This window comes from Chelonoidis abingdonii, chromosome 22 (genome assembly GCF_003597395.2).
Source record: "Chelonoidis abingdonii isolate Lonesome George chromosome 22, CheloAbing_2.0, whole genome shotgun sequence".
Taxonomy (NCBI): Eukaryota; Metazoa; Chordata; order Testudines; family Testudinidae; genus Chelonoidis; species Chelonoidis abingdonii.
This window is the reverse complement of record NC_133790.1, coordinates 33,504,099-33,513,988: the sequence shown is the minus strand read 5'-3', so window position 1 is coordinate 33,513,988 and position 9,890 is coordinate 33,504,099. Positions and strand designations below refer to the sequence as shown.

General features: G+C 47.5%; 1 protein-coding gene across 6 annotated transcripts in view; it reads left to right on the top strand.

Annotated features, from left to right (window-relative positions):
* LOC116831722 (uncharacterized) overlaps positions 1-9,890 on the top strand; it is a 161,945-nt gene that overhangs the window by 4,093 nt on the left and 147,962 nt on the right. For 5 of the 6 annotated variants that reach the window (XR_012654741.1, XR_012654739.1, XR_012654742.1 and 2 more), the window contains exon 2: positions 8,769-8,851. The gene's annotated coding sequence lies outside the window, so the exon portion shown is untranslated. Of the gene's footprint in view, positions 1-8,768; positions 8,852-9,143; positions 9,659-9,890 lie in introns of those variants that run through there. The other variant, XR_012654740.1, reaches the window with a different exon arrangement.

Here is a 9,890-nt window from a genome sequence, read left to right as displayed (position 1 = left end):
TAGCACCTTAGACATGTAGGGCTGGACAGGACTTCAGGATGTCATCAAGTTCATCTCTCTCTGCCAAGGCAGGACCAAGTCTGTGGAGATTATCTCTGACAGAGGTTTGTCCTACCTGCTTGTCATGGAGTCCCTGGGCGATACTCTGGAACTGCTCCCCAGGAAGCCAGTCAGGACTTTGGGGAACCCCCTCTCCCTTGGAGCAGACTGTCTTCAGGGCAAGAAGCTCACACGGCTTCACTTCCTGGGTCTGACCTTGGAGCATTCAGCATATGTCCCTCCATGTGCTTCCCACAGCGAGTCCCCCCAGGCGGGGTCCTGGGGAAGCCAGAGGGTCCTGCACCCCCACTTCGCAGTCAGACGTGACTCTTAGCCAGCCAATAAATCAGAGGTTTTTTCGATGACAGGAACACGGTCTAAAACAGAGCTTGTAGATACAGAGAACTGGACCCCTCAGCCGGGTCCATTCTGGGGCCCAGTGAGGCAGACTCCCACGTCTGTCCTCACTCCTCTTCCCCAGCCAGCTCCCAACCTGAAACCCCCTCCAGCCCCTCCTCCTGTGGGATTTGTCTCTTTCCCAGGCCAGGAGGTCACCTGATCTCTCTGTTCACCTTTAGCCATCCCCTTGTGGGGGGAAGGGCCCCAGCCATTTGTTGTTAGGATACAAAGTGTCAGCTATTTATGCACACTGGAGACTTAAGAAATGCCTGGGGAAACTGAGGCACCCACACAGTATTCAGAGGAAACATTAAGAAGAGCCCCACTTCGTCACACTGGTCTTAAAAACTTCCAGGGAAAGAGACTCCACAGCCACCCTTGTAAGACTATTCCAGAGCTCAACTACCTTAGCTCTGGGGATGCCCCCCACCACAGATTTTAGTGGTGAGCAGCTCTGGAGAGAGAGGAGACCCCGGTGCGTGGGCAGCTGGGTTAATAGACTAAAGTTGGGAAGTGAAACACTGATGTGTCCGAGGTCAACCCGGCTGTCTGTGACAGAGCTAGAAATAGATCCCAGTTCTAGTGCCACCATACTGCTGGTTTGGGCTCTAAAGGTCTCTGCCACACTTGGGTTTTAGGCAGTGGTGCAAACTCTTAGTATAGACAGAATTTACACTAGGGCACTCGGATTGGCACTGGTGCACCATATCCCAGTTTGAAGGTTTGGGGTGTGGGGGGACAGTGAGCTCTCTGAGGCCTGGGGCTGGTTGAACAGTGCAGCTGGTGACAGAGGGGCAGCAGAGAGTGCTGGAGATATGAGCCAGGAGCACAGCTCCACATGGCTGGACACTCACTTCTCCTGACCCAGGACACCCCCCCACCCCCAGCTGTGTGCAGGGACTGCAGCTGAGCTGCCCTGCCAAGACAGCCTGTGCATCCATGGCCAAACCACCTCTTCCTGCAGCCTAATACAGTGGGGTCTGGGACCTTCCCAAGCTGCGGGTGATGTGGCTCTGGCATTAACGGGGTATGTTCTTGGCTCTGTCCCTGACCTGCTTGGTAACCTTGGGTAAGTCACAGCTCCCTCTGTTTTCCTCCTACCCACTGTCTACTTGGACTGTGATCTCTTTGGGGCAAGGACTGTCCCTCTCTGTCTGTGCAGTGCCCAGCACAGTGGGGGTGCTGTTTTCAGTCAGGGTCTCTGCCATACACAGCAAGATGGGGCCCTGAGCTCCATCAGTGTCTGTGCAACGTAAGGCACAGTTTATAGACTCACAGACTTTAAGGCCAGAAGTACTAACCCTTCCCTGTGCCTACTGGAAATACCTCGCCTGATGCATCCTAGCACTGCATTAACCTATTTCACGGCCACACCACATTGGCAGCTCATAATTATCCTGTGATCAACCAATACGCCCAGCTCTTTATCCTCCTCTGTCACTTCCAACTGATAAGTTCCCAGGTCATTGCAAAAATTCTTGTCAATAGTCCCTAAGTGCATAATTTTGCAATATTAATTTTCATCCCATTTCTGTTACGTCAGCTTTCAAGGTCATGCAGTTCTTCTGGTATGATTTTCTTGTCCTCCATCGTAGCAATCCCTCCTGGCTTTGTGTCATACTCCCACTTTTTGTGCCAATGTCACTAATAAAAATGTTGAATAAGATCGGTCCCAAGACTGATCTCTGAGGAACTCCACTAGTAACTCCCTCTAGCCTGACAACTCATCGTTCAGTATGACCCCCTTGTAGACTCTCCTTTAACCAATTCTTTATTAACCTTTCAGCTCTCATATTAGTCCCCATCTTCTCCAATTTAACAACTAGGTTCCCATGTGGAACTGTATCAGATGCATGTATCAAATGCCAGGTTTCTCTGGCACCATCTACCTTTTGTAACACCATGTTTTATTTATTTATAGTGCTGAAGGCTGGAAGGAACTGTTAGTAATGGGCTGAGAATGGCCATGTGGAGGTTGGGGAGGGGATGGCAGACAGTGTGGAGGTGGGGGATTGGATGGGATGTTGGAGGTGTATCTGGCATTTTGTTTTGTAGGAGTCCATGTCTCTGCTCCCTGTGGCCGTGGTGCCTTCCGTACCAAAGCAGCATGTCAGCAGAGCAGATGCACACGCCATAGCTCCATCTGGAACACGCAGCATTTGCTGCCACACAAGCTGGGCAATTTTTCACGGACCCAGCTTGATGTGCCTGGCTGGGGTGGGTTCAGTTGGACGGGAGTCTGGGGGTCTGATAGTTTGGGATGTTCCTTTTTGCATAGTCAGTTCTTTCCCTTTATTGTATTACCCCCACCTATGCCCGATGCTGCTCCCTTCTTAACTTGCTTTGGTTATTTCAGTTCCAGTTTGTAAATGAGATCTAAGAATTGCAAAGCTGAATGAAAGATAAAACAAACAGAACCATTTGAATTTTGGCACATAGCTGGTAGAACGATACCTCGTGAAGGTCGGCTGTAATTACCTGGTTCCCTACAGCATTTTCTGGTAGGGCGGATAAAGCAATGTCAGAGAGCCAAACATGCTTTTAGGGCAAAAGGGCTAAACGCATGAGAAATGAACTGACACCTATTTTCCATTTCTTAATGCCTAAAATTTTGACACTCGCTCACACCATCTTCTTTTTAAAGCGATGCGCAGCACGCAGTCAAGTTAATTCATGAAAGCACACCCATTATTGACCGCCTTGTGCTGCATGAGCATCTGATTCAGCACCTAATTAGTGGAAATGCATCAACCAAGCTTAGCTCCAAGGTGTTTAGATGTGAATGAAAAGTTTCCAAATTAAATACATGGCAGGGTGTTTAATGAGGGAAAATACATTGAAGTGCCTCTACCCAGTCCTGTTGGACAAATCAGCTCCCAGTCCAACATCAGCTGTGCCCTCTCCCAGCCTAACCGATTTCTACTGCAATTTTTCACCCCCCTCGTCAAGGCAGGGGGTTGGTTCTGCAGCCCCTAAGGTACCTGCGTTAATCACTGTCTCACACTGGAGCTATTTAGATTTCAGGGAATGTGTCAGAGTGTCACCTTCTGATCATGCTACTGCCCTCAGCAGAGCTCCCAGACAGGAGCTGCATCATGATGGGGTTACGGTACTGAGAGTAAAATACGTCACAGGGAGGGTGTAATTATCCTGAAAAGAAGCATTACATTCCAGGAAGTGAAGGAATTCAAGTACTTCATTACTTAAAATTACGCTTGAAAGGATTGGATTGTTATGAATAAGTTGCAGTAAATGTTGATTTCACTGTACACACAGATGAAAAAATATTTCTATAGGTAAAATACAGAAATGCGTCTGGAGAAAGTCAAGTTTGATTTAAGGATATTTACACTGTATATTTTGCGTGTGACTTTGACAGTTTCTCTGTGAACAGTTACATGATTTGGCTTTTGGAATCTCAGCAGTTACTGTAATTAAATAATTGTTGTCTGACGACCCCCATAGCTTCCCCCTCTGAACATTGAAATTCTAAACATTGAAAAAAGGGCTTAAAAATAAATATTGCAGCTATTGAAATTAAAAGAAAGAAAGACACAATGAATGTTGTCAAACCCACTTAATAGCAATTGCAATATGCTAGGGGATGGAAATTCACTGCTAAGGCACCAACCTTAATTCTGCCCTGTAGTGACACCAGGCAATTGCCATAGGGCTACGAATTAGGCATTTCAGTGTATAATGTTCCAGATTAGATTATACCAACTTGTAAAGACACATGAGATCTTTTCTCAGGATATCACCTTCACTAAGTTGCTTTTTTACTGGTAATTCCCAGAAGTCAATAGATAAATAACATTTTATCAGTTATGAAGTGGCCGTTTCATATTTCTGGGGAGTGTCTGTAATTTTGCACTAGGATCCAGGTCCTTGGAGAGAGGGAACCTTGATTTCATTTTAACTTCTTCATGCTCAGCAGCTTCTGGAATTTGGTTCAAAGTATTTACATGTTTCCTGGGCCTGTTCTTAAAAGTGCTGCTTTAGAAAGTGAGGAGGGGCAAGAACTCACTGCAGAATCAATAGCTGAGTTCCTTAGATATTTATAGCTCATGGGAAGGAGGGCGGGGATTGGTGGGTGTCTGGGGATTTAATAATAAACACACAAATATCATTGTTCTTAGTGAATTTTCATCTTCTAATTCCCATAACCCACTAAATATCCCTGGCTGCCCCCGGGAGTCTGGGGAGGGAGAACTAGTAAACTCCTGTGACCAGTGTGGAACCTAAAGCACAAGGATCTTTCCGTGGCTGCCTCAAAGTCACCCAGAGTGAAATTGACTTCACTGGATAAATCCCTAGTTGCTGGGCTCTGCAGAGGGGTGAGGAGGTGAATTCCACCCTCCATTCCTGGGCATGGACCCCCCCCCCGCACCCCACAATCTTCACCCTGATCTCAGACACTACCCCAACCTTCCCCTGCAGTGATGGACCCACTTGATGCTGCCAGAACCATCTGCCATGGGACCTAGAGGGGGCAGAGGCCAAGCTCCAGAACTACTACCCATGCCCACAGCCCCCAAGCTGTGCGGGAGTTACCCTGACTTTCCAGTCTGCAGATGGGTCTAGCTGAACCCAGTCCGTGCACCCACCACACATAAACTTTGTCACAACACCCATCCCAGGATGGGGAGGGACCATCTGGGGCTGGCTACAATCTCCCTTTGCTGCTGTGAGAGGAATGGGATGGTCCCAGGGGCAGAAGGGAAGTGTAGTTTCTTCCAGGGGATTGAAAATGTCTGAGCTAGAGTCCTGAGCTCTGTCTTCCTGTTTGTCTCCTTCTGGCACTTTCAGATCTCTTGGAGAGACAAGTTAGGTGAGTTAATTTCTTTTAGAACCAATTAAAATACCTCTCTTTGATATCCTGGGACCAACTTGGCTACAACAACTCTTTTCCATTTGTACCCCCTCCTCCACTCATCTCCCCCTCAGGTGAGACTGTCCCACGTGATGGGAGAATAAGGGTCCAGTCCTGTACCTGGATTGGGTCGTTCCGGCACTGACGGGAGTGAAAGCCTGTGTGCATTAATGACAGTAGCAGCTCTGGGACTCGACGCATAGGGAGAAGAGATGGGAATGAGCAGGTTATCTTTGTGCCAGGTGCGAGTTACTCAGGTGGGAATTCTGGGTCACTGCGTACACACAGAATTCACGTCCACTGCAGAATTTCTTTTCTTTTTTTTTTTGCATGAAGAAAATAAATTCTGCCCAAGAAGTGCTGCAGTTCTGTCTTTGACCCACCCTGTGGCACCAGAACAGGGAGCAGCCAACTGGGTTCACCTTGGTGGGAAATTGTTGCCCTGAGCTAAACCCCAAATAGGAAGAGACTTAGTGGGTGCAACTTGGAAGAGTTCTGAGACACGGCTGCTCCTGGGGGTGGGGAGAGGGTGGTCATTCTCTACTCGCAAGAGGGTGTGGAAAGGGCACAGGAGGAGCAAATGTCCCCTATGGAGATTGCCCAGCCCCAGGTTATCCAGTCCCAGATGCTTCTTCCCCCACTGTACCCCAAACCTCTTCACCCTTCCAACCATCAGTTGCTAGTCTTCCCTCGCTGCTTGCCCTTCCTGACTGGCAGAGAACCTCTGAGCCAGTAATGTGTCAGGGCTCAATCCTCTGGCTGAGTCCTCAGGGCACTTTCTTCCTCTCTCAGGGTACCATGCCACAGGGGCCCCACAAATCTACATTGCTTAGGCTTTGGCTTCAGCCCGGGTGGTGGGGCTTAGCTTTCTGCCCTGGGCCTCAGCGAGTCTAATACTGGCCTTGCTTGGACCCCCTGAAACCTGCTAGTGGCCCCCCAGAGGCCCCAGACTCTTGGTTGAGAGCACTGCCTTAAACCACAAATCACAGCAATGTTCAGGTTACTGCCAGTCATAGAATCATAGAATATCAGGATTGGAAGAAACCTCAGGAGGTATCTAGTCCACCCCCCTGCTCAAAGCAGGACCAATCATCAACTAAATCATCCCAGCCAGGACTTTCTCAAGCCTGGCCTTGTCCCAAAGGACCAGTGACTTACTTAGTCAATTGAATCTTAGACTCACAGCAAAGACAATACTTGTAGCCAGTCCTGTCATAACCTGTATTAAGACTTATTTAAAAGGAAATGAGAGTTGTTTACAAAGTTAAAGCGGGTGATTCTATAGATGCAGACAACTTACAGTCTTAAATTTCAAAAGATAATAGAAACTTCTATAATATGCAAGCTCTATATCTTCCTTAGGACAAACCCAGAGTAAGCAGCTGGGGATCTCTTCCTTATGCCTAGAAACTTTGCCCCCCAGAGTCCAAGCAGCATACAGATAATCAGTTCCTTCTGTATGGGTTTTTTTTAATCCCCTTCGTGCCATGTGCTCTGAACTGAAAACTCAGTTAATAGGAAGTCAAGAGCACAACAACAATCTTTTGTCTTCTTTAACATCCTGTAATAGTCCATCTGGTGTTGATGGACCTTTCCTGCCAGGCAGGGGGTAATGCATTCTGTTGCCAATCAGCACTTCACCTAGGTAAAGTCTCTCTCCTGTATGGTGATTTACATAGCCACAGAGGCTCACAATACAACTAGTCAGATATTAACCCAGGCAGCAACTCGCAAGCATTCAATGAAGTCTAAACACATTCTTATCATTCTAATACCTGTCTTAACAATACTAACATAGGTGAGCCAGACTGATTCCAGCTATGCCTTTGTCCATGTTCAGTTAAGACATGGGAGCTTTTGCAAGAGCTGACACCTCATCTGCCAGTGTCACAGGCAGGATGGGCAGGGATGGTGTTCCTAGTCTCTGTTTGCCAGAGGCTGAGAATGGGTGATGGGATGAATCACTTGATGATCCCCTGTTCTGTTCATTCCCTCTGAAGCACCTGGCATTGGCCACTGAGCTAGATAGACCATTGGTCTGATGCAGTGGGCCATTCTTATGTTCTCAGTCTCTATGAGGAGCATCTACTCATTTGGACTCACTGGGGAGACACAGAGAGAGACAAGATGTGCTGAGGCAAGAAGGCCCAGTCTCAGAGCCCCCAGGTTCACGCTTGTCAAAAGCTAAACCTAGGCCCAGCCCATGAAAAGGGCACTCCCAGGAGAGACTGTATAAAGGCTGGACCATCAAACAACTTTGTAAACCTGAGACAACTGCCTTGGGGACAATGACAGGGAGAATCCCCAGAGTGATTCCTTTGATTCTGCTTTTCTCTGGCCTTTGGTTTATAGAATGATAGAACTGGAAGGGACCTGGAGAGGTCACCAGTCCAGTCCCCTGCCCTCAAGGCAGGGCTACGTATTATCTAGACCATCCCTGACAGGTGTTTGTCTAGCCTGCTCTTAAAAATCCCCAATGATGGAGATTCCACAACCTCCCTAGGCAATTTATTCCAGTGCGTAACCACTCTGACAGTTAGGAAGTTTTTCCTAATGTCCAACCTAAACCTGCCTTGCTGCAATTTAAGCCCATTGCTTCTTGTCCTATTCTCAGAGGTTAAGAAGAACAATTATTCTCTCTCCTCCTTGTAACAACCTTTTATGTACTTGAAAACGGTGATCATGTCCCCTCTCAGGCTTCTCTTCACACAGAACAAACCCAATGTTTTCAATCTTCCCTCATAGGTCATGTTTTCTAGGACTTTCATCATTTTTGTTGCTCTTCTCTGGACTTTCTCCAAGTTATCCACATCTTTCCTGAAATGTGGCACCCAGAACTGGACACACTTCTCCAGTTGAGGCCTAATCAGTGCGGAATAGAGCGGAAGAATGACTTCTCATGTCTTGCATACAATACTCCTGCTAAAATATCCCAAAATGATACTTGCTTTTTTGGCAACACTGTTGACTCATATTTAGCTTGTGATCCACTATGACCCCACCCCAGATCCTTTTCCACAGCACTCCTTCCTAGGCAGTCATTTCCCATTTTGTGCGTGAGCAACTGATTGTTCCTTCCTAAATGAAGTACTTAGGATGAAATTCAATAAGGACAAATCCAATTTACTTCAGACCATTTCTCCAGTTTGTCCAGATCATTTTGAATTTCAATTCTATCCTCCAAAGCACTTGCAAGCACCTCCCAGCTTGATATCCTCTGCAAACTTGATAAGTGTAACAGAGAAACTCCCAGTGGCAGAGGGTTTCACCATGTCTCAGAGGTTACACCCTGGTGGGAGGGGGCTAGGCCTGTACTGGAATGAGGTCACTCTGTGCTTCACAGTGTGGCAGAACCTAGAATGTCCATTAGCAGGGGAAAATGCTGGGGGGAATCGACATGTGGAATGGACAAAAACCTCGTCTGAATTCTCTCACATTGCCTTTCTCGTCCTGGCAGGCTACAGAATAACGTCCACGTTTTGCTCCAGATCATCCCATCCTCCCAGGGGGAAGGAAATGTCTGCAATGGAGCTGGCTCAGGTAAGGGATTATCAGGGAGCTTGTGGTGGGTTCTGCTTGAAGGGAGAGGAGTAGTAAATGCATAGGAGGGTGGGAGCTGCTCGAGGTGGTGGGAGGCAGGAAATATAGGATGGAGAAAGAGAGGGGACAGGATGTGACAAACCTGCTTAGGCTTGTGTAATAGAGGGTGCGATGGGTTGTCATCTCGGGGTGCAGTCTTGGGGGCTTCTGGGAACTGCTGTGCCCTCTAACCCTCGAGCTGGGCTGGCTCTTTTCACACTGCTGGAGATTTAGCTTTGTTATCACCCAACAGGACAGCAGGTGGCACCATGCATCCAACTAAGCTACCTGAATTCTTTACCTAAGCCACTCAAGGACGGATAGAAGATAACAGCCAATTTCCCAGCGATAAGCGGTAGCAAACAGATCAAAGCAGATTACTTAGCAAATAAGCAAAAACTCACACCAAGCCTAACATACTAGATGGATAGAATTTGAATTAGCAATTTCTCACCCTGACTGATGATAGGAGCAGTCCACCAAGTTTCCATACACAAGCTGGAAATCCCTTTACCCTGGGACCAACACTTCCCTCAGTTCAGTCTTTGTTCCTCAGGTACTTCCAGGAGTTCTCTTGTTTGGGGAATGAGACCAAGAGATGATGACACACCCCACCTTACGTAGCTTTTCCTTATAGCAGAAACCCTTTGTTCTAAACTAAGTTTCCAGTCCAGTTTGTGGAAAAATACAGGTACCGAAATGAAGTTCATTGTCATGTGGTCTGGTCACATGCCCTAGCATGCCCTGCTGAGTCATAATAGCCATGGCTCAGGCTGGCTGAAACGTTCACAGGAAGGCTAAGCTCTTCCATGGTCCATTGTCTTTGTTGATGAGCCATCAGCACTGTCTGGCTTCTTCATTCTTGTACCCAAAAGGCTGGTTGTGGGTGTTACCCAGAGCAAGCACATTTGAAAGGCAGATACCGAGTCAATATTCATAACTTCAGATACAAACATGATCCATGCACACAGGTAGGTTAATCATATTCAGCAAATCATAA